Source organism: Meleagris gallopavo, chromosome 1, assembly GCF_905368555.1.
Source record: "Meleagris gallopavo chromosome 1, MGAL_WU_HG_1.1, whole genome shotgun sequence".
Lineage (NCBI taxonomy): Eukaryota > Metazoa > Chordata > Aves > Galliformes > Phasianidae > Meleagris > Meleagris gallopavo.
Genome location: NC_139404.1, coordinates 57,011,192 through 57,036,930, shown reverse-complemented (window position 1 = coordinate 57,036,930; position 25,739 = coordinate 57,011,192). Strand labels below are relative to the sequence as shown.

At 40.2% G+C, this 25,739-nt stretch overlaps 1 protein-coding gene across 1 annotated transcript in view; it reads right to left on the bottom strand.

Annotated features, from left to right (window-relative positions):
• The window catches only part of PTN (pleiotrophin), a 71,707-nt gene extending 47,227 nt beyond the window's left edge, over window positions 1-24,480 (bottom strand). Inside the window, exon 1 of the mRNA XM_085229078.1 lies at window positions 24,145-24,480. The gene's annotated coding sequence lies outside the window, so the exon portion shown is untranslated. The remainder of the gene's footprint in view (window positions 1-24,144) is intronic.
• Between the last annotated feature and the right edge of the window lie 1,259 nt (window positions 24,481-25,739).

The window sequence follows — 25,739 nt, the reverse complement described above, 5'->3', positions numbered from 1 at the left end:
AACATCCCCAGTGTTGTGTTGCATCCACAATAATGTGAGCAACTTTTACAGCCAAGATCCTACTGGACAGGAAGGTAAAAGTCCTGTAAATTAAAAATCTCCTAGTCATCAGTGTCAAAAGAAATACACATTGAATATTATAGGCCACTTCAGATATGCTATCACCCACTCTCTTTAACTGGAAACATGGGAATAACAGTACTTACGAATGTGGGGAAAGAAGGAAGGGATATACTAACACTTTTTGTAGAGCTCTCCTGAATCCCTCCAAATTTGCAGAAGCAGACAATCTTTCAGGAAGGTCTCCTTAGTTCATAAACTGTTTAACAAAATTTTGTTGTTTAAGGTGATTCATACATACAACTTTCAGTCTTAGCCACAGGTGTGAATTCTGAACAGCCACCTACCAGATGTGCTACAGTTTCAATAGGACCTAAAACCAATGCACTCCTGATTTAACTGAAATAACCCCCTCCTCAAATTTTCCAAGTTCTCCTTTAGCCCAGGTTTTGTCATGTCAACAGGATACAATAGTCATGGTTACATGGTTTTTCTTTGGTATTCCACATAACATTGTGCAGCACACTGGCATTTAAAGAGTTAGTGCTGTGTATTATCAGTATTATCAGTGTATTTCATGAGTTTTAATCTCCTGGCCTCATAAAAGAAGAATGAACTACAACTCCTAGAAGACTTCATTTTTTCCACTTCCATTTTCCATTTGAAGGAAAAGATCAAATGAACTGGGAGTCACGAGACTGCTCTCTTTTAGCTCCCTGACCACCTCATCTATAGCTCCATAGTAAGGCCTTCAGTTTCAGAAACTCTCTTTTTCTTTCACATTTTATTTAAGTTAGCAGCTTCAATTTCAATCGTACTGTATCATACTCTATTATCTCACATTGCACTACTATATCTAGTAAACTGAGGTCTTCCTTTGGCTTGTTCCACTCTTTTCCTCATCTGGGCCCATCTCCCTGCCTTTTTCCTCCTCCCCACCCCCCTCTTTCCCAGGGAGTGTATCCGTGGGTCCCATCACACCCCTGTCATGGAAATCAGGCCAAACCATGACAACTTTAAGTGGAAAGTATAATTATTACAGCTTACACAGTGCTGTATGTCTGCATTTCAACTTTTGTAAAATGCTTCAACAGAAGAAAGGAAACTGCTTTTGCACTACCCAGTAAAATGTATTATGGCTGCTGCAAGGCAATGTACTCCCACGCCTCAGATAACACATAGATTAACAAGGTCAGCACTGTGATTATTGCTGGTACTGGAGAGTCAACATTAACAGATGGGTTTGCTACAGAGAGGGAAAGAAGATATTTACAAGTGGGTATGAAAATAGAAAGAAATTGAGCAAACCAGTCAAGATCCCCTAGGCTGAAAGTACAGAACCGTCTCATGAAGCACAGTGTATGTGGAGAAGCTGTATCAAGCACAACAGAGTAGGTAAATCAAATTCCACCTTAAATCAAATCTCTGTTTCCTCCTCATTGTCTTCATTTCATGCATGTTCTGTTTCAGGTTAAAACAGGATGTGAGGACTAACAGACCTCAAAGTCTTGCTGGAGCAGGTTCATATGAAACAAACATCTCACCTGAAAGAACAAATGTGGAAAATGTGGAAAAAGAAAAAAAAAGGAGCCAAATCTCTTAAGCAGGGGAAAGAGAATGGGTTCAGCTCAGTGATCAGTATACATGTTGCATCTGCTGTTGTTGGGATAGCTCACAGTACTCATTCATTGAACCTACTCTCCAACAGACAATGCTATCCAGAAGAAATGGAGAGATCGCTGATCAAATGCCATAATTACAAAGAATAGCTGCTAAAAAGACAGCAGCTCCCCTCCGACTTTGGTGCCTGTAGACAGATGAATCTACCAAAGTAGGACAGTATCTTCCTTATTAACAAAGAAACTGTGCACCCACATCCCCCAGCACTGCTACGTTTTACCTCTCATGTAAAGAGAAGTACAAGGCTTTTATTCTCCACTCACTTCATCTCTTCCCTATTTCTGTGGTCCCCTTGGCCCAAGTTTGCATACCTCTGAAGCAGTGGCTGCTGTTACTGTTTTCATCCTTTCCCAGACTGGGTTAGTTGCCTTTATTAGCTGCAGCATGTCTCCAGAGTTAGATCTGTTTCTCTCAGCAATCTTTCCTTTCACATGAAATAATACATATTACAACTGATTCTCTCCTAATTAGAGGACTTTTAACCTCTCTAGAGTTACATATGACTGACAGTTCTCATCTCATTTATCTAGTCCTCCTTTGTTTCTCAGTTTAGGATATTTCTGGCATCTCAAGCTACTCCTTCACTGTCTTCTCTGGCAAAAAAAAAAAAAAAAAAAATAAAAAATAAAAAATACAGAAGGACACACGAGAATGTCAGACTTTCCTAATAACTTACCCAATTCCTTATTTTTATCTCCTGTTGTCAGTATACACAGACCCACTTCTTACTTTTGCTGCATCACAAAGATAGCGCCAGAAGCAAGATCATCCACTTTGAAGCTAAATTCCACTCTGAACCACTGGCTCAACAAGTGACACAAATGAGAAAGGGACTTTGATTTTTTAGTATAGGAATTGTCAAGATTCCAAATGTAATGGTATAAAAAGACCTAAATTGTGGATGTTTGGAAATAGCTTGATACACTTTCCTCCGCTTCACAGTCTGTCTTCTAGGACATAGACTTTCTGTCAGTGGCTTTTTGTACAATCAAAAGATGTCCCTCATCTTAGCTGGCTGAGTGCAGCTGGCACCTATGTGAAAGAAATGAGAAGAAGTAACCTAATGAAATCCCAAAGTGGCCTGAACATTTATCTGTACTCAATTCCTCCCTCCCATTTCTTAGAGAGGACGGGTTGTTTACTTAACCAGAAGATTACATTTGTCCATCAAAGGCTGAAGGGAATCCTCTCTACATCGCATGCCCCATGTGCATGCAGATTTTGGAGCCCGACCTCACTGAAGCAGTGTATGGTAACACAAATGAACTACTCCTATATTAAGTCACTAGATGTAATCCTGACAGAAACTCCAAGTTCTCAAGTCTCTCCTCCTCTGATCTCTCTCTTCTCCTGCCTCTTTCTCCTTTTGCTTTGATGACTTTGACAGCTAAGTACTTGGAGTGTTACTCCAGGTTATGTGTCACCTTTAATGGGATTCAAAGCTTTAATTCAGAAAGTGGCCACTCTTGACCTTTGGCCCTACTACCACCCACTCTGCCATCCCCCCTCCTTTTTCCGTCACCATGGAAATGAATAGTGGAGCGAAAAAATGGGAGCAGGCAAAGTCTAAAGCTTTTCACAGAGCCCCCAAAAGAAAGATGAATGAAACTCATTCATCACTGAGCAAGGGACCCAGAGAGCAATACTGACTGAAAAGCAAGCCAGAGGGAGAGCAAGCAAGAGAGAGAGATGGACAGAGATAGAAAAGGTTACCTCATGCAGGAAGTTATGTGATTTGAAAAAGAAAAGCACAGGAGGTGTGAGGGAACATAGTCCACTTTCAAAAACTGTGGATTCCATAAAGAAAGATGCTGTTATTTGGGGATTGGGGGGAGAGGGGAGGGGGTATTTCCTCAGCCCCTTACCTCCCACCCTCCCCCCCCCCCAAAAAAAAAAAGAATTTATAATCAGATTACCAGAAAAGGATGGAGATTTAAAGGCAGAAGGGAGAAATGCCTGAAAAGAAGTTGTGGTGGATGCCTGAAGGTGGGCAGCTCATTTCAAGGAAAAAGACATACAAATAGAAACAAAGCTGTGTTTGTAGTTTTGAAGTTCTCTAATCATATCTCCCTCGTTATAAGCATTTTGCCCCCCTACACATACACTCACCATTCATCTCCATCCCTCTACATCACATGGTTTGACTTGTCTTAACTCTTAATTTATTTGATTGATAACAAATAGCACTAGGGATTAGATGTAGTTAAAAGGCATTTGCATATTTGCTCAGATACAGCATCAATTTTCTGGTGTGTTCCTCTATTTTCCCTATTTTTCACATCCTCACTACAACAGCACTGGCAAGGAGCTCCTTCTTTTAGGGTATCTTAACCATATGCACTTTTAAAAGAAGTTAAATAACACCATGCATCCCAATGTCAGATGAAGGAAAGATGTCCTACTGCCTGCTGTCCTACACAGCTGGAAGAGAGAGCTGGTTGATGCCAGCAACAGAAAGAAAAGAAGAGGGAGAGAAAGGAAAGTCTGAGATGCAGCAGCTTGGAAAAGCCTATTTGCCTGCACCACTTCCCTAAAACTAAAATATTTGCAAATACAGATAAGATAATCACAGATTATACTGGGATATTTATACCACTAATGACTTCTCAGAATAACTAGTCAAAATTCAACCTGAGCATACAAAAAATTGTGCAGAAGCCAACAGGGCACTTCAGAATGCTTGTGTGTGGAAAAGCTCTACAGGGCAGATCTCAGTAAGAGACATTATTTCCCAAGAATGTCTCCCTGCCTTATCCTGATGGAGGATATAATGTATAATATAAAATGTAGTTCTGCCACTCCAAAGCTTAACAGTTAAGTCCTACTCAGAACAGAGCCTACCTAGAGATAAGGTGAGATAAATCTCACTTTAAAGGAGATAAATCTCCTACCCGGAGATAGTTGCCCTTTGCAGAGCAATTACCATTCTGAACCATGAGATATTTTTTCTCCTTCCTAAAGCTAATCAGGCATGATTCCACTGATTTCCCTAACCCCTGTACCACAATCTAATGAATCCAAAGGAAAAAAGAATACATCCAAGAGATGGGAGTCACTACATTTTATTCACTGTTAATCCAATGAACAAGATGACAAGCCAAGCTTCCTTGGAGTGGCATTAGCACTTCTACTGAGCAATGAGCTCAGACTTCAGCTTCACCCTTTTGATAATCTATATCACACTCCACGGTGGTTATACTCTAGCAGTAGACAGACACAACCCTGTGATTCACCAGGTCGAGCAGATCATGCACACAAGGAGAAAACTCATGTTACCTGTGTCTTCACTGACCCTACAGACAAAATACCTGGAGCTGCTCAATTAAATGGAGAGACCATGTCTACTGAAATGAGTATATATAGTCCGGGGGTCACAATAAGAGAAACTCAGCATATTCAAAGACTTTTGAAAATGAATAAATAAATAGATATAGATAGATAGATAGATAGATAGATAGATAGATAGATAGATAGATATGACAGCATTTTTGCCTCATTCTCCCCACTCCTTTGGCCTACAGATTTACCTATTCCTCTCTTCTCTTCCTTACTGACCCAGAGCTTTGACTCTTCAAAAACTGGCTTGAAAACAGCAAGAAGAATCACTTAGAAAAGCCTTTGTTAGTTATCTTAAATTACTACTCACTTAAAGCATGGAAAAAAAATAAGATAATGCTAATTCACACATGTGTAGCAACCACACGGCTCTGATCTAAAACAACTTGTTTTAGTATAAAAACAGAGAACATCTAAGTGAAGAATTATGATCAAAATTGTTCTTCTCTCTGGTGGCATCTGGTTAGGACTTTGAATTTTCTTGAACAAAGATATGTCTGGTTGATCCCCACTGCACTTCCCACTGCAGGGAAGTTCAGGTCAGCTCTATGCTGCACATCTGTTTATGTTAAGCGGATATATTTTGACAGCAGTAAATTATTCCTCAAATGACTCTACAGAGGTGGGAAGCCTCATTTGGTCTTCAAAGTAACCAACTTCCTACAGTAAATTTAAAAACTTAAGTGCTCCAAACCATGAAGGACACCTGCATGTCATTAAGTACTTAATGCCGAGCATACAGCTTTCTGGGTCACCATCTGTTCAGCAAGAGCACCAGCTCTTGCTGCTGTTTCCTATTTTGCATGTTCTAGGGTTTCAACTGTCAGTCTTGGTAGATCAAAATTACCCCAAATTACCCAAAGAATAGTATGAATGGATCTTCTGTGTCAGCTATACAAATTGAGAAACAATGTCCCAAGAGAGAACAATTCAGCCAGAGTTCAATCAGCTCTGTATAAGGATTAGGAGCTAATCAGGGTAGCTCATAAGATACATTTCTCTGTTTGTTTTATCTACTGCTGCCCTTCTAATCTCACCAAGATGTCTGCCTACCTGAATTTATCTTGTTCTGGTAATACTTATTGTCTGTGATATTTAAGGAAAGTTCTCACTGGCACTAGATGGTTTGCTGTCTAGGCAACTATGCACAAAAGAAAGTTCAAAATAAATATGCTTCCACCTAACCAGCAGTTGTTGAAAATTCTTTTTGTATCAAAGAGCTACATGCACAAAGGTTGAGAGGAAATCTATCTCCTCTGGAAATCCAAAATGATTTGAATGAATGAAAGCCACAATGGCCATGTGTACGCAATTCTCCTTTACAGAATTTTCAGACAAGAGTTTCAGCCCTTTTCAAGTTGACTCTCTCCAGATGGTTGCACTACAGTGATATCATCATTAAATTAGGGAATACTGATCACAGAGACAAAAGAAAAGGTAAAGGGCCTAATGGCCACTTGGGAAGCATGACTTTTGCGTAAAACAAAGCAGAAGAAAAGAAAACAGAATGCTTGGAGGTATAAGGAACTGATGCAGGCTGTAACCTCTCATCATAACACAGGCTTACAAATTCTATTTCTTGCCCTCTATCTTCCCCACCCAAGTTGTATTACACATGACAACTCAGTTCAGGGAATTGTGCTTTGTAGAAAAAAATCCATATTCTCTGGGAGAGAAACAAGCATTTTGGGGGAAAAGGTTATTAGGGATTTGATGCATCAGAATCTATTAAGTAGAGCTAGCTATGTTGTTATAGCTGGTGTTTGAATTAAACTAGATTCTGAAGCTGCGAAGATCTTTCATTCTTCTAGATGAGATGAAAATCAGTTCAGGAACAAAATTTGCTTATCCACATTACTAGAAAAACATACATGAAAGTCCCTCACTCCCATTAGCAAAGGAAGCGACTAAAACCAACACCTTCTTTCTCTCTGATGCCCACTTGCTCAGTCCAGCAGAGTTTGGAAGATATCATTATAACAATATATTCCCCAAGTAAATGTAGGAAACAAATATATAACAGTACACGTGGGCATGGATATTCTTCTCTGAATTAGCAAACTGGCACCAACTTAGTTTGATTTAGTTTATTTCATTCTGAATACATCAGTCTACATAAAAATCAACCCATTTCACCTTAAATGCATTCTCTAATCATTCTCATTCGCTTTTCCTAAAGAAGTGGCTTTTTTTTAACTATTTTTGCTTGTTTTTTTTTACAGACAAATAAGTTTACAGGAACAATAAGACCATGCTTGGAAAGAATCATTTTGTACTAAAGGACCAGAGTTTCAGGAATTTGGCTTGCCAGTCTGCTATCAAGAAAGTTCATTCCACTAAGGCAATGTAAGTCAGAGGATAAACATATACATATATATGTATATTATATAAGAGGAGTACACAATGCCATTCTTTGATGGTAAATGTGTCCCTGTCCCATCCCCCAGTTCCTCCTAGCATGGGCCTTATTGTTTTAAAATGCATGTTTCCCAGTTCACTTTGTTTCTCACATTCTGCTTGGCTGTATTCTACACCTACATAAGTTGAGTTACAATCCGATATAAGAAGGAGCAACATATTAGTTGGGGCTTACTTGTACAAAGTAAGCATTGTACTTGTACAAACTGACACCTAACTTAGAGTATTCGTATACTACAGTTAAAATTGAAACTCCATAACTTGTTAGAGCAACACATTCACCATTTTTTAAAACACAAGCTTCTACAATATCGGCCTGCTCACATTTCAGCCCTGAGCAGATGAGCAAAAACTCTCCCACTGAGTCAAAATGAATACTCTTACACAAAAACCCCGACTTAGTTACTTATATCAATCTTCCAGAACCTGTGACCCCACTTTTACTGCTCTAATAGTAGTTTCATAAGATGAGGGATCCACTGCCTTCTAAGCAAGTTTTTGTGAAATTTTCGTCCTGCCTCTCATCATCTGCACTCTAAAACAGCAAATTGGTTTGTAATTGAATTTTTCCTACCACGGCTTTCTCCTGCAAGTTAAAGAGGCCTTCATTAATTGTTCTTTTTCTACTCTAAAACATATTTACTATGTGGTTATCTGTTCTTCTTGAGTCTGTCAGACAAACTAAGCTCTTTAAGTCCCCAAGCAAATTTTTCCCAGCCATTAGCTTGCTGGAGAGTTTTTCCATTTTCTTTCTTTTCCTTTCACACCTTCTGAAAACACTGGAGCTAATACAGAAAACATTATTCTGATCTCTCTCATCAGCACCATCTCCCTAGTCTGACCATCTCATGTATATGCCTTAGAATCACTTTCAAATATTTCTCCAGAGCACTGCGTTCAGAGCTAATATGCCTTTGCCTACTATCTATGATCCCTAAAATCATCTTTAGTCCAGATATTTTCCATGACATAACTTTCATTCATACATACAGACCTAGAAAGAACCAAATCATGCTGTGCTAGGACACCTGCATCTTTATTTTCAGCCCTGAAAACAAAAGAGAGATAATATTCCTGAGATACAGACATAGGCATGGGAGGGTTCCCTACCTTTCCCTGACAACTTTCCCCATTTTCAAAAAGAGAGAATGAGGTCCTCAGTAGCTTCAGGCTGTTAATAATGATGCCATTGCTCAGTCAGTAATGAATTTTGCAATATTTAGCGTTTTCCTTAAAGCCTAAAGGATAACTCTTCATTAATGTTTAAAAGAAAAACAATTTTCAGTCTTCAGCTTTAAAGATGAATACTTTGAAATGTTACTAATAGCTTGCATTTAAATAATAAAACCCTATGTAGAAGGTCAGAACAAAGAATCCCATCGTTGTTTTGGATTTTCTTCATCTAGCGATTTTTAGGCCAATATCCTGACAGGAAAGGGGGTGGAGTGGGGCTGTCAGTACTTAATTCAATGAGTATAATTACACTGAATTAGTGTTAAGGGGTTTAGAGAAGAAAAAAAATACTATTCCACAGAGTTAATATAAAGTGGGCTTTCATGTACACACAAACTCAGAAGGAGCGAGCTGCTGCCTGCTGAGAAGTAGTTGGGAGCCAGGGGATTGATCAGACTCGGCCAGGCCTTGCTTGAGAAAAAAGCTGCAGTTGTGAATTACTGTAAAGCAGTATTCTCATGATTGATGGGTTTACCCCCACCACCACATTTGTTTCAAAGATCCATTTTGTCTTCCGTGGTGATGGTGTGAATTAACCCTTCTCACAGCGGCTGGCTGGGTCCTACAAGACCAGGCCAAGGCCTAGCAGCTTGATGAAGCTTTTATCTTATGTAGCTGTGTGACTGGGAAAACAGGAAAGAGAGTTTAACACCCAGATTTCTAAGGAACACCATAGCAGCAGCCTCCTCCGACAGTCTGCAGACCATCTGCCATCAAATCAGCTAATTCCTCCACCTTCCTGCAGCACTGTCACAGAAGGAGCTCTGCCTCTGATCTCTGTTAGTCTGATACCCCACCACCCCACTTCTCTTTATATCCCGGGGAGCATGGGGTGGTTTCCACTCTTGCTTTTTTAACCCAATTCCTTATCAGAAATAGAATTTTTTTTCTTGTTTTCTCCCCACAGAGACAAAGATCAGTAAAGAACAGACTCCAGACAGATTTGTGATGGGATATCTCCTTAAGCCCAGAGTTCTGTAAATTCAAAGTAGTTAGAATGGCCAAGGGAATGTGGGAGAAGAAAAAAAAAAAAAAAACAGAAAAAAAACCCAACCAACCAACCAAAGAAAACGAAACAAAAAAAAAACAGAAATAGATCCAGAACATAACCAGCTATTAAAAAGCTCCTAAAACCTTTTGAATTGACAGTATGACACAAAGATAGATTTCCATGCAACTCAAATCACACACCTGCTTACAAACCAGCTCACTGCATCTCAGCAGCAGATCATTTAGCCAGGAACAAACTGTTAGTGTCAATGCAAACTGCTGCCTTGTGAAATTCTTAGTTACCAAGTAAGGCACTTCACACATGAGTATGATTTCTTTGCCTTTTAAAAAGTAAAGACGTTGCTTAAGGGGGAAAATGAAAATATGATTAAAACAAACAAACAAAAAAAAAAGAACAAAAAAAAACAAAAAACACCGCATAGAACATTACATTCTATTAGATACACCAAACTGGCTGCAGGCAAGTGAAATGTAACCTTCCCACACACAACTCCGCAACTGCACATCATGCTGTCTGCATCACTTCATTTCTCTGGCCTTGGACCTCCACAAAACTGCATTTCTTACTCCACAGCACCTCCTCTGCATTCACAGTCTAGTTCTGGCCGCATGGAGGAAAAAAAGAAAATGAAGAAATGATCTATTGCCACCTCACTTATCTCTGTCATTCCCCACTAGTACACAACAAAGATTTCTTAAATGAGCCCTTCATCCCAGACTGCAGCCCTACCTGCTCTCACAGATTTGGCCTTGAGTACGGGGCACAGGAGCACGGCAGCTCTGCTGGCTTTACAATGAACATATGGCTAGAGATCTTCTCAGGGTGTTCTGCCTTGGCTTTGCCATGGCACAGCATGGCAATTTTCTGTCCTCAGGTTTTGCACGCCTTGCATCTATCTGCTTTCACAGTCTTGTCTTGGGTACCATGTTCATCTGTTGTGATAGCTATGGCAGTTGTCAAAGGAATCACAAATGCCAAACTCAAATGCGACCAGTTATATCCACTTTTTTTTTTTTTTAACTGTCCAAATGGACAGATGCTGATGTAGTACAAAATGCTGTCACATACACATTACAGCCTCTACATACTCAATTCTCAATTGGAGATACAAGTTCTAAGGCCAAAACTTGTCATGTCTGACAGCATCCAGTTGCTAAGTTAGTCCATGTGCAACAAAGTCATTAGAAATCAATCTAAACCAGGACCTGAACTCATTTCCAGAGATTAATGGGCTACTGGTGAATACTCAGCTTCCTCTGCAGCACGTAGTAATTGCTGTCAGATCTTCTCCTGCTACATTACTCCATTGCTTCCAAATTTTATATGAGTGCATTTAATTAACCCCAAAGAACAGCATGCTTCTTTTCTCTGTGAAGATCTTTCTCAATTTCAGAGGATCTGTCCAATCCATCAGGATTACTTTGACATTTACTGTGCCTGTGACCTCTGTCACTGTGATTTGCAAGTTCTACAAGTGTACCTTCTGTTCCCTCAGGAAAAAAGAGAAGAATTAGATCAATGGCCACTGTTCTGGCACCTCACAGAGCTGCACACCACCTGTAAACCACATGTATTGAAAAGGATCCCATAAGACGGAGTAATGAATTCTCTTCAGGCCAGGGGGAACACTGGAGCTGCAGTGTACACTGGCATTACCCGTATGCTGATTTGACACCATTGTGTCAACAGAGCTGTCAAATCCCACAGGCCTACTGCACAAAGCTCAAGGCTCACCCCAGTGCCAGGAGGCCAGTGGTCTTTGTTGTTTCTACCTGTCAAATGAAAAAATCTTTCCACTGAGTTCTGAGTCACTAAGAACACTCTTCCCTCCCCCACCAAATCCCTTAACTGTGCAGTTCAGTCCAGCAACAATAGCAATTGGAACGTAGAACACAGGTGTGCTGTTAAGAAAAGTCATGTTATTCAATTTCTGAAGCCTATGCACTGTGGAGTACCATAAAAAAAAAACAGACATCTTTTACTTCTCATACAACCTAAACAACAATTTACTTTAAACAGAAGCTACTTGTCACCCCTTGGGCTTTTTTCACTTGCCACATTCAGAGGCAATGTAGGCAAGTGATCTAAAAGCCCCGTCAGGAGACACACTAGATCAGCTGTAACCTCAATTGGCTTCTGCTCCTGCTGATACTTTGTGTGCTACAGCAAAAGCCATAACACATTTAGAGTTGCATGGTGACAAGCAGTACTAAGCCTTTGTGCCCATTCATAGCACCCTACATAAAAGCCACTCGAGCTCATCAAGAATAAGAACGAGTTCTTTCTTAAGCTCAGCCCAATCCAGTTAACAGGCTTATATGGAAATGCTGAGAGACAGGGCTTACAAGTGGCTACGCACCTAACTCACACGGTTTTGCTGAAAATTAAGAAAGATAGTGCGCAGCACCCAGCTAAGACTCATAACTGTCTCTTTCTTCTCTCTCTACTCTTTTACAGGAATAGAGGCAAGAATTCAAGAAAAAAATACAAATCACCTTTGTGATTAGTAATCATTACTACTCGTATAAATCTTTTTCCACTTGCATAGCTACTTCTGTTGTGTACAAGAAAAAGATCCTGTTAAATATAGAAGTACATTTCTGTCTTCCTTATCAATTAACCTTCTCTTCCTACTCTTGGTATAAGCTTGTATAAGTTGACTGGCTTCTACTAGAGGTGCCAGCATGCACCAAAATAGACAAAAGATGCACTCAAGAATGTTTGTTGTGGCACTACACACTACTGTCCCCTGTCTCCCTGACTCCATCTGTGCACAGAGATGCAAGCTGGGGAAGAGGTTGGTACTGACTTTTGTCTAAGGGCATATGAATGGGTGGATAAGTGCTGCCCTCATCACCATGACCACAGACAGTGTGAGGTAGCTCCAAAATGATGGATGCAAAAAAAGATGACTGCCATTCAGAACGCTGAAGATTTGCTTTGGGATTCATTACTGAATAGGTAATAACCTAAAAGAAGCTGTAAGCTCAAAGCCTTGATTTTCCATTAAAAAAAAAAAAGGGGAAGGGTGAACACATCAATTTTGTTCAGAATATTGTTGACTGTGGGAGCTAAATAAAAGACACTTAATAAGTATGAATGTTACTAACAGTATTTAATTTAAACATTCTCTGTGTGATGTAGGGAGACTAAGTCAGCATCAGATTAATTTAACACAATCAGATTTAAGGGAAAATGGGCAGTTTTCACAGCATATTCCAACTTTGACAACATATTTGCTTCAAATATTTGTCCATTTACCACAGATGGAAAGCATCAGGGCATAAAATTAGATGTATGTGAGCACAAGCAGCTCACATTTCTGATATCACAGTTTCCTGGAACACAATTTGTTCAAGTGTTAATCAAAAAAAAGGCAGTAACCCAGAAGGAATTAATGACAAACTACATAGCAAATATAAATCACAATAAACCTATTTTATACTACATATGTATGCATATTTATATATGTATTTAGTTACTTTGGTGGAATTTAGATGACACCTTTTACTTGTTTAAAGCTTGCAGAAGGGTAATTAGTCTTAAACAATGAAAAATTAACTCAGGAATTGGGGCCACATTTCTAGACTGATTTCCAAAGGAAGGGAGAATTACCAGTTACAATGTATTTTCATGGGATAAAAATATAGGATTCTCTCACATTCTTTTGGAACCCTCACTCTAACCTTACTGCATAATATGGTGCATGTTATGCCTGGGAGATTGTTGCCAGTCCTAAGAGAACCAGACTTCAAGTACAATATTTGGGAGTCACTTCTTTATTAAAGGAAATGTTGCAGGAAACAGGAAGAATGCAAGGACTGAGCACAGATATTCTGAAAGGATGCCAAACTGCAATTGCTGATGATAGTTCTGGCCACTCAGAAAAGGAGGGGAGGAATGACTTTTTCAAAGAATTTATTCACTCACCCAGTGTCCTTAAGAAAAATAAATAAATATATGGAAATCCAGCCCAAGTGAAACTAATGGAAGAGAACAACTTTGGCAGCTGAGATGTAAAATGGAGATCAAAAGGTCCAAGAGCAAGGTTGAGGAACAAGGAGGCAAATACATAGTGACAAGTAATAAGGTATTCCTTAAGCATATGGAAAAGTGGAAAGCTGGTGGGACCTGAAAACTACCAGGATGCAAAGAATTCAGTTAGGGCAGAAAAGAAGATTGCAGAGAAGCTGAACGGCTCCTCTGGTTCAGCATTCATTTCAAAGCAGGGAGCAGATATGTATGCCCTACAGTTATACAAGTAATGAACTTGAGGCAGAATTGCCAGGCAAAGTTAGGGAAAACAAAATAAAACAAACAGTTCAAGAAACTTGATTGCACCATTTTTCATAAAGATAAATCGTGCCCTTAATTTGCAAGAATCCTCTAATAATACTGGCTACTCCTCACTAGATGTAAATTGCTTAGATTTGCAAAGACTTTGAAAAAAGCTGTTAGGATAACTTAGTAAACAGGATAAGAGACAAGGTCTGTCATTCTTTAAGTATTAGTCAAGCAACTGAGAATTTAATGTCAATAACAATATTAAGTTCTTTGTATAGAAGAAGGGTGATAGTGCCCGAAGAATCAGCCTAAGACCAGTGTTGTTGAGTGCATTTATGAAGCATTTGAAAGAAAGAATGAAAACTAAGGTAATAAGTTGTATTGCTCATACAAAACAATAAAGATTGGTCAAAAATATGGAAGTCCTTGTCCTCTCTCAACTCTCCAAGCAACTGGACAACACAGATATCAGAAAAAAGATCGCAACAGAATTGAATCTTACAGAAAATGCTTAGCTTTCAATTTCTGCTCCTCATTGCCTTTCACATATATTATACTACATATGTCCATATATTACATATATGTACATATATTATACTACACTTCCTGTGAGACATCATGATCATCAGAAAGTCATAATAAATAGCATCATGAGACATCACAAATAGCTTGCTATAGCTAACATATCTATCTCAGTAGAGACAGACACCCTGAGAAGCATGATATAGTGGGTGGCAAACCTGACTACAGTAGATGACTGGAACTGAAGGTCCCCTCCAACCGAAGCCGCTCTGTGATTCTATGAATATAAGGCTTGAGTTGTGGTTTCCATTCTCTCAATATCCATTAAATACTGTACACATCCAAACGCAGACTAGATTTTCACTGACATGGGGTAGAAATCCTGGATTCAGTAATTCAAGAATTCCATTTTGATAGGCCTAATGTCAAATATTTAAGGTTCAATTTTTCTTGAATTAGACACATAATTTACACTTCACAATCTTTTCCTGCTCTAGGGTTTTTGTTTTTTTCAGAATTCCCTATTAAAATAAGATGAGAAATTCCCACCTACAATCCTTGAGAAATCTCAATTGGCAAAATCCCAGCTAGAACTGGAGCCTTATTGCACATACTGAAAGTGTCAGTACAGAAAGAAGCGAAGTTGTCATTTATAGTACATGTTGTGCAATTGGACAGTCTAAAGTTAGAGAACACATTTGTGAGTTATCTCTACAGTTTGTTAAGAACCTCCAAACTGAAAGAGGCTTCTGATATGTATGTAAAGCACAATACTGGGGTAAAGCAGCTACATATGTAATCTTTTCTGCATAAAAATGCTCAGTCTCCACATCTACTCAATCTACCGCTGCTGTGCTTAGTACCAGAGAGATTCTCAATTACAGGACTACTTCTTCGTAGATATAGTCATAAATAATTCAAACTAAACAACAGTACAAAGCAATTAAACAAACATACGTGCTGTAATAATCTACCCTCGTTTTTCAGTCCTTCCCTCGTATGGCGATATTGAAATTCAAGCCATTCACAAGAGCTTTCACACAGATCAGCTGCATTTGGGCACAGAGGAACAGCCAAAGGAAAGACAGGACCACATTTCACTTTATGCTACTGAATAAACAGACATGTTCATAAATACTATCTCAATTGCACAATACTAGAAGTTTCCATTTTTGAAAGTAGCCTCAAAGTAATTTTCTAGGACAAAATTATGAGTAGGAGCAAGGATTTTCACCCACTTTTCAGTATCCTGTTTAAACCTTGTATATTTTCACAAAAGTATTACCAACTCTGCAGTTTGTTAGGGCTCTCAGCTTTGCCACACTTTGGATTTCATGCAGCTTTACAAAACCACTTCAAATGTTAAACACAAAAGCTTTCTCCCTTCAAAGGTAAAAACTGAAACAGAAGCTGTTCTCAGCGGGCAGACGGCAGTGTCCACTTCTCAGGTGAAAAAGTTTGAACATTTCAGCACCAAGAAGTGTAACATGACAGGTTTGGGCAATGGCTTATGCCTGGCCCAGAGTATGTTGCAGTTATTATACAGTTATTAATGTTGATGGTCAGAAATTTCCAACAGAAAGTCTTGGTTACTAATGCTGATGTACTGAAGTTTACATTAGCTCTCCAACAGTTTAACTTCTAACATAAAATGCTTGAGTAGTTCATGGTTTAACAGGTGTTCAGAACGATATAAAGTGAGGCTACCAAAGGCCTCACAGTAAAAATATGGTTCTGAATTTTATCACAAGAGATTTCATCCCAACCCACACATCAAAGGTGTGCACGTAAACATGTCTGGCATCAGAAGAAACTTTTATTTGAGCTGTGTTAATCTTCTAGATTATGACATTGATTCAGCACAGGTTTCAAGCCCATTTTTACTTCTCTTTTTCTAAGTAATCCCCTTGTTCTCTGTGAAATAACTCATGGCACATAAAGCTGTTGTAATGCATAAGATCTGCAAAGATTTTAGTTTAAATTACAAGTGATTGAGAGAACAGACTAAGCTCTCTTAAAACACTAACACACTCCTATAATCCAAATGTCCACTCAGCATTAATGAGCCCAAAACGCAAACTAAACTCAGAGTCCCAATTAAAGCTAGAAGCCACTAAGTGAGCAGAGCTACCTTTTTCTTCTTTATCACCCCATAAAAAGTCAGTTTCTATGCTATTTTGCCAGCACAGGGAAATTCTTAGATACTAGGGTCAACATAGCTACCCTTACTTTCACAGTCCATAGTCCCAGCAACTTCTTATAAATCCTCTGCTGGTGGAGGATTTATTCATAATTATTAGCCGAAGAAAAAGTGAGAGCAGCCTTTAGGCTTCTCTGAATTCAGCAGGTCTTTGGCCAAACTGCCCAAAGGATCAGCATACAGTGACTGGCTCTCCAGAAGCTTTTCTTTTTTCCTCCCCTTTGCTGCTTGAGTAAGCCTAGGAGAGGAGGCAGCTTGCAGCATGGCAAGTATGCTAATGCCATATCAAACTAACTGCCATGCCAACAGCAATCACACACATGCCTGCTCGCACATTTCTGCCAAATAATCACTTAAGCAAACATCAACTACAGAGATTAGCGAAAGCATCTGACAACATGCAAATCAGGCAAGAAACATGGGCTGAAGGGACAGCTTAGCAGAGTGAGGATTTAATAAGAGAAATGTGAGGAAGTTCCTGGATCAAAACTTACTGTGTTTTTGGAAGATTTTAGAAAATCCTTTGTTGGCCTTGGAGGGACAGCTAGTAGATTTTTTTTCCACTCCTCAGTCCCTACTGCATATCAGCTGCACCCAGGCAGGCTTCTAATAAAAGCAAATGACTCTTTCTCAGACAAAAACATCTTTGTGACCTCTGGGAACACAGCAATCCAAACAACCAAGCAGGCAGTCAGGTGACACAAGCTACTGGGAAGCAATCAGAGTATCTCAGGGACCTTTCGTTAGCATCAGAAGCAAAACTAAGCCTCCTTAATAGAATGGCTTAACATGAGAAAATCAAAGGCAAACCACCTTAGGTAGACCAACAAGTTCAAATTATTTTTCTACTAAAATTAAGGCAGATTATCAGAAAAATCATTTGATTTATCTTGTGCCTACTAAAATGTACACCACTCCAAACGCACTCAATGAAAGCAATGATTCTCCCACAAGAAATGTCAGAACAGTCACTACCCTTTATCAACATTATTACACATCTGTCTTATTTTTAAGAATTTATCAGCCAAACAAATATATGAACATGCTTTCTAAATCTTAGGTTGAATTCTTTAGCCCGCCTTCTGAAGAAGTTCTTGCTGAAGTCTCAACTTTGCCTGAATAATAATTGGAGGATGTGTTCCAGTATTAGTATTCATCTCCACTTAACAGGAAGAATATTATTTAGTACGCTGGAAAAGATCTCAGTATGAAAACAGAAGTTCAGTTGTCCCAAAACAGACAGAGATGCACTGCCAAAATACTGCAGGGACAGCATTGTTTTAGAGATGCCATCTTTCTTACTGATTACATCTAAGTCCCTTCCTGAATCACTTAAAAAAAAAATAAAAAAATATATATATATATATATAAAATATTTTCTTTAACATCCAGAAAAGTGCCTAGAAAAACACGATAGAAATCTTAACAGGAGCATTTTGAGCAAATAACACTCTTCCCTTTGTTTTTTGCAGGATGTAAGTCTGTTAAAAAAAAAAAAAAGCCAATAAAAAACCTATTTTTATTTAAAAGATTTTGATATGGAACTACCTATATTTCTGTTACAAGATTCTCCAGACTGTGGACTTTCTATTTCAGACTACAGAAGGGCGTGTACATTTGTGTCATATTCTTAGGGTTGTTTTGCACTTTGAGATACATAACGTCTGAGAGGTAGAGCTAAATAAATGAATTAGCAGCTCTGTTTTACTATTGATATACCTGAAACAAGGTTCCTTAAATTCAATAGTCTGATCATCTTTGGATGGCAATGAAATTAATTCCATTTTCCCCAGGACTCTAAGAGACATAATCCAAGAACAAAATAGATTTATGCCTGACATTCCATAGAACTGAATTTGAGAAGACAATACAAGCCATGTTTATTGTTTGCTATCAGATAGGAACATTCTGACTTCCACAGTTATCTATACATTTACTGCTTGTTTTGGCACAGAATTCCTCATGTCTTGAAAGAATATCTGTTAAATACAATTACCTAGTTTTTACCTTTCTAACCCCTAGGGACAGCCTAAAGCAACAGGCTATCAAGTAAGATGACAAAGTCAGCAGCAAAGTGGACTATCTTCCTTTACAGGCTTGGAAGGTAAAGACAAACTGTCCACTCCAGCCTGAGAAATACGCTTTCTCAACCTTGCTGCTTGCATTACTTACGTGGTGCCTGTCTACCACCAGCTGGACCAGCCCCACTAAGACCCAAGAGAATCATCCCAGACAAGTAGAAAGGGGCTTGTTGAAGGAAAGAAGAGCACACGTAGCCTCCTCCTCCCTCTCAGGTGTTCTGCCTGGTTTTACTCCTGCTGCTGGGAGGAAAACTTGTACAGACAGTGGGTCGCTCCAAAAATATTTGGAGACAGCAAAAAAATCAATTTTATTTACAATATTGGCTAGTGCAGACCAGTGCCAAAACAGGAATTTGGACTGAAGTATTAGAGAATTTCTCTTCTTTATCTTCCCTCTCTGCAAGAACCTGAAAAGGGTATCATGTACAATTAAATGGGATGTTTACAAGGTCCAAGCTCCATGGGATGTCTACAGAAACTAAATGAGGAAGAGCAATTTTTGTAACACCCTCATAGAACATTCAACGAGATTTGAAATAGTGCTGGCAGGCCTCAGAGGAGTGAGGTCCATTTTAAAATTGTACCTCCTCGTTTATTAAATGATGATGAGCTGGAGTCCCAAACACTATTTAATTTCAGAAACTATTTTTATCAGAAAATCTCCAATTCTTCTAACACTCTTCTGCTCTGTCTGTACCCCTCCTTTGCAGCTGCCAGTGGATCAATCACATTCGCCAATAAATATGTCAGATTTTACTCCACATAAAGAAATCAGATTTTGTCTCACATGGAATCAACTCTACTCCTCACCTCCAGAAGTTGTATGTAGAGAAAACAGAATCTTCTATTCAAGGAAAGCAAGGAAAGGCAGAGGCTTTTGGGGAGGAGGAGGAGGCAGGGTGTGAAATCACCTGACTGCACCAGTATTCCATCCAGCTTTTCTACATTCACATTCCCTCTTCTCATCTTCCGTGAAACTGCCTATAGCTGCGTTCTCTCAACCTTTGCTCTGAAAGATGTTAAAAAGCAGTTTGCAAGATTATTTCAGTTTTTAAAAAGTCACTCTCGCATACAAAAGCCAGCAGAGAAATTAGAAGGGTCTTAAAAAAAAAAAAAAAAAGCACCACCTCTCCCCACAACATTCGACTATTCATATTTTATTATAATCATAAATCATCATGGTGCCACTGCAGGAGGTAGTGCCAAATATTTTAAATAGTTCCATTATTCAATCCTTTGGAATAACATCAGGTGAATGTATTGGTCAGTAGTGTCTAATTTCATAAAAATCCTTTGTACCTTTCTACCATGTTAAGATACACCACTATTAAAAAACTGAGCTGCTTTTATACTATCTTGTTAAATATCACCTGCAACAGGTTGCTTTATGTTTTGGAGGTTCTTACTTTTTTACTAGTAAAAAGACTATTGGAGCTTGAATAGGGTGTCTGAAAAGTAATAATGAACTTGGCATCACAGATTCAGCTCTTCTGGCAACTTGGAGCAAACAAAATTTTAAGCAGCATGTTCCATACTGACTGCCAACTCTTATTTCATATGATAGATCAAGTCCAAGATAGTGAGATGAAAGAGTTTCTCCAGCTCATGACAGCCTCAGTTGATACAAGATCAATGGTTTGCAAAGCATATTTAATTATATATAAAAAAAGAAACGGACAAAACACACAAACACACACACACACACACAAACACAACAAAACACTCATCTACTTGTCTTTATTTAGTTTGTATTACTGCTGGCACAAACAACATTATTTGAGGTGTCTTGGAATTTAAGAGGCCTTCTCTGAACTTCTTTGGTTGATGTTGTGTCAATCCACAAATACAGTTGCATTGCTTCTTACACAGCTATAAAGCTCTGTGAGCTATTGTGATAAAATGCAAAACTTCCACATTGCAGAAAACATTGCTCACTCCCTTTGTTTCATTTCCCACTTTTCTGCTGAAGAAAGCTGATGTGAGAGGACAGACACAGATTTCCCCCAAATCTCCTGAAATGTATATTGAATATTTGACAATGCCCACTTTTCTGTTTTCCTCTGCATGGCTCCATCAGAGAGAGCTCCCTATGCATTCAAAGGAGCACAATGGATAATGATTTCCAAAGCATTAACTTGGAGCTATTGAGACTTAGATGTTTTCAAATACATCTATTGTGCACAAAAAATTCTAGACTACCCCAGTTACTCTAGAAGAGTCTTTTTTTTTTTTGCCTTTCTCAAAACATCCATTCCTTGAGCCATCCCTGGAGTGCATTATTGGGGCTGATTTCTTAGTGCAGTGAGTTCCATCAGTCAAAGCTCAACAGATTCAAATAATATCAGGATATGGATATAAATTAGTGAGACAGACCCTGAATAGTTTTGACAGGTTTAGTAAGTATATATAGCGACACAGAATGCTATTCCTGCTGTCAGACATCAATATGTAGACAGAAGATTGGGGGCACCATGGAAACTCAGTGACATAAGAGTGGTATTGATTGGACAGAAAATGAGGCTGCAATTTAAGCTTAAGGCTGCCAGAGATGCCAAGAATGGAGAATGACCTCCAGCAGTGAATTTTCAGCATAAGCTCCCTGTGAACGAGCCAGTCCAAGAAGGATAAATCAGGGACAATCTCACCAGGGATATGGGTCGACCAAATGCAGACTACCCTAAGCAGATGAGAATCACTGTGTGTGTGTGCGCGTTACAGTGACCTAGTTTGTTCAAAGACAGCACTTTGAATGGTTATTTATAAAGAGGCTTGAAACAAAGAGACTTCCTCAATTAAAGTCCTGAAATGAATCCTCTCAATGAAAATGCTTTTGATACACTGATCAGCAAGAGGTTGTAAATATCGAAGCAAAGCTTGCATTGTTAAAAATCAGTTCCCACAGAAAACACCACTGTTGTGGTATAGGTAATGAGGCCCCCTGAACAGAGCACTAAGTTTCATGAGCAACATCTATTCCGTTCCTAATGCTTCAGTGTTCAACTTTAACATACAATAATCCCATCTTCCTGCTGCAAAAAATGCACTCAAATAGAGCAAGAGTTGAGTGACTGTAAAAGAATATTTTTAATTATCATCCAAGGACTCTGGAATAACTGTCCCTAGCATGAAAAAGAAACATATGACTTGAGAAGTACCATGCTGGAGCCATGACTGCTAGAAGTTAGATAAGTAATAACACACACCAGCAAGGGAAGGATGAACCTATACAAAACATATATAAGCACAGGTGAGTCCTTAGTGCCAGTTGGAGCGTAGAAAAACAAAGGTATATGGTACCAGGATACCACTATGTTTTCTACTACTATAGCCAAACCAAGCAGCTGGCAAAGACATAGCAGCTACAGGCTGAATCTCAAAGAACTGTTGACTGGCACAGGGATAACTGCAAGAAGTATGCTGTTGTCAGGCCATCTCTACACTACAGACAAAGAATAACTCATTGGTAGAAGAAAGATTTGTTGCTAACTTCTCTTTTTTAATCTTACATTTTGCTTTGAAGCACGCTAAAATCAGTAAGCTTCTCTCCTTCAATTTCATCCAAAGCCTCATAAGTAATAACTCATCAAAGAGTTTAGTGTAAGCTGGAGACGGTGTATTAGATCCCCTCATTTTCCTTCTCTTTAAGGAAAAATCACTAAATTACACAGCAAGTTTTTTGTTGCTGAGTTTTGTGGTGTTTTTTTTTGTTGTTGTTGTTTTTTTTTGGTTTGTCATTTCCATTGAAATATCTTCTCCATTCATTTCTAAATTTTCACTTTTAAATCAAATTAATAATTTTTGTCACAGATAGTCACATTTCTTTATCTTTTCAGAGGTAATTCTTTTCAGAGTTTTTGTTTGTTGGTTGGTTTTTGTTGTTGTTGTTGTTGTTGTTATTGTTTTATTTCCAGGTTGTTTCTTTTCAGGGAAGAAACAGAAATACATTTGAAAAAAAAGAAGTCTGCTTTGTGCAGCAGCTCAAGCACACCATTTTGAAAATGTTCAGGAAGAGAATTTCTTTATGACGACTTTTCTTGTACCCTTCACTCCTCTCTCTGTTCCTTCTCTCCTCCTTATACAACCAAAGTAATACACTTAGTCTATTTGTTAACCAAAACGTTGAGCTTTCCTAAAAGCTTAGAATAGTCATGACCAAAGGGGAACAAAAGAAAGGACAGTGAGTTCAATAGCTGATGAGCTACTGGTAGTGTTCTTCCACTGTACTACAAGCCATTTAGAGCAAATAGGATCTAATTTAAAAAACTACCACTATCCATAGCTGCAGGACTATCTCACAGAGAAGGATTTAACATGTTGCAAATGTTCCCACAATGCTCCTAAGAACCTGCTAGTCTAGGATTGCCATCCTGTAATCCAGCTTCAGAGCAAACTGCTGAACTAACAAACAGTAGACATTCACGATCCAAGTGGATCACTTGCCACACAGAAGAGATAGGTATGTGACACCCACTGGCTATATAAAAGTGTGGGAAAGGTCCCGAAGAAATGATTACCTTTTCTCTGCACAAAGTTCTGCTTTTAAGAAGAGAAGATGAAGGAGAGCAAGGAGTCAGAAGCATCAGAATTGGAAATCATAATACATTTGCAGAATCTGTATGCTGAATAGGAGAAAACTGTATTTTCCCGTTGGTAAAATGGGACTTTCTCCCAGCCAATCCCTCCATAAGAAAGAGAACACAAACTAACAACAGTAGCTATAAATAAATCAGCACTAGCTAGATTCAGTTGTTTCACCAAGAGAAAAGTAGAAATACAAAGGCTAAGTACAAAGGAAAAAAATAATAGTAATAGAAAGAAGTAAAGTGCTCAGACCAAAGGTACAACACAACCTCGGTTATCCACAGCCTCGGCTGGCACAGAGCACCTGGAAGCTGCAGGAGTTCTGCTACCCTGGGGTCACTGCTGCCCTCCTGTCCTCTCAACTGGATCAGCCAGAGAACTCCTGTTCTCTTCTCCTCTGTGTCACGTCCCCTCACCACCCCATCCTTCTCCCCCTTTATCTCTCCCACGTCCCGACACATCCCCATCCCGAGCAGAGCGGCCAAACCCACGGGGGATCCCGAAGCACCCCATCACCCCTGGGAACCCCCAGACCTCGGCCCCCGCCTGCCCCTCGGCCAGGTGCTCCCCAGTCATCCCCGAGGCGGGGGGATCAGAGGAGACGAGGCGGTACGGGGGAGAACCCCGGGTGCGGGGTGATAGGGTGAAGCGCTTCGCATCTCGCCCGAAGGAGCGGGTTCGGGGGGCAGCGTCCCTCCGGCAGCCCCTGGCAGCCCTCGCCGTCCCCTCGGACTTACTTCGGGCGGCGAGAAGCGCTTCTCCCGCAGCTGTAAGGGGCGAGCCGCGGGCGTCCCCGGTGCGCGGCGGGTGCTGCTGGTGCTGCGGGTGTTGTCGGCGCCGCGGCTCCGCTTCCCCACGGACCTCCGACTCACGCCCCGCTCCTCCCTCTCCCCGTCTCTCTCTCCCGCTGGAGATTTCTTCCCTGAGATTTTTATACTGGAGGCAGGGAACCTGATCCTCGCTTTGACTCGACAGAACCCGGGCTGCGGCGAGCCGCCGAGAGGAGGGAGGCAGAGGCAGGCGGGCGCCGGGGCAGTGCTAGCGGCCGCGCTGCCCCCTCGTGTGATGATGCGGCGGGGGTGCGTCGTCGGGAGGGTCACCCGCGGGGCAGCCTCGCCTCCACCGCCCGGGGGGGGATTCGGGAGGCGGGACGGGGCCGCTCCGCCCGCACACCGGGCTCCCAGGACGCCCCCGCTGCTGGAAGAGCGGACCCCGCCCGCACCGGGACCGGGCAGTGCCCTGCCTGCCCCTCCGCACTCCGCCCTGCTGAGGCTACAGCCTCCTAATGGGCACCAACTGGCTCTTTCCTGGAGAGGATTTGGCTGGCAGGAGTACGGGGAGCTCTAACTTGACTTCCAGTGTCCCATTTAGACCTGGACTGGAAATATTGGGTTGTGGGGGGAACAGCATCTAATTTCAGTTCTAGCTGAAAACACCACAAGAACAGCTTTTCTCATGGCATTCCAATGCTTCTGGTTGCTGGAGTTATATCAAGGTTTCCACTTAATTTTTTTTTCCAAGTTTTTCAACTTTTAGGTTCATTACATGCATTGAATAAGAATGTACCCCAGCCCACAACTTGATTTAAAACAAAGTGGACTTGTTCCAAAGTTCAGGCAATTTCTGTCTAATTCCTTATCCCCAGAGCAATTCTCTCTCTCAATTTGAAAGACTGAGCCCATTGACTGCTTGGGTCTCAGCTTGCATCTCCTGCTCCAGGTTTGCACAGAAATCCAGTTCAGATTCCTCTCCTGTTTCCAGAGGAATGAGCTAAAAAAGTAATTTGTCTGGCACCGTACGCATTGCATCATCTAACACCTACCATCTGTGACAATGGAAAGCACTGTGTTCCTGGTCCCAGCGTGGGCAATTGCACCCACCTGGAGTCTTTCTTAGTAAAGTAAACTATTCCCTTCCATCCACACCTTGGCATCTTCTTTTCATCACGCAGTTATGTGTTTAGTCCTGGCATGGTTGTTAAGGATTTGCACCACTGGCAGATTTAATGACAGTGATGTAAGTTAAAACAACAGCTTTGATTTGCAGTGTAAAGTGGCGACTTGAGAAGTAGAGAACATTCCTTCTAACAGCTGGCTGAGTGGAAATGAGCACTCAATACTACACTTCGTGTTCATGTTTCAGACTACGGAAAGCTGAGTAGATACCTGATAGCCAGCTTGCACCTTTCTGAGGGCTTCTCAATGAAATTCTGGCGCTCCAAGCACCACGTACGTCTAGGAAAAGGCACTTCCATCAAAAAACACCTGGTAGTGGTTGACATTTTAAGCCTTCAGTGGTTCCCCATCCAATAGCACATTTCAGATGCTCAACT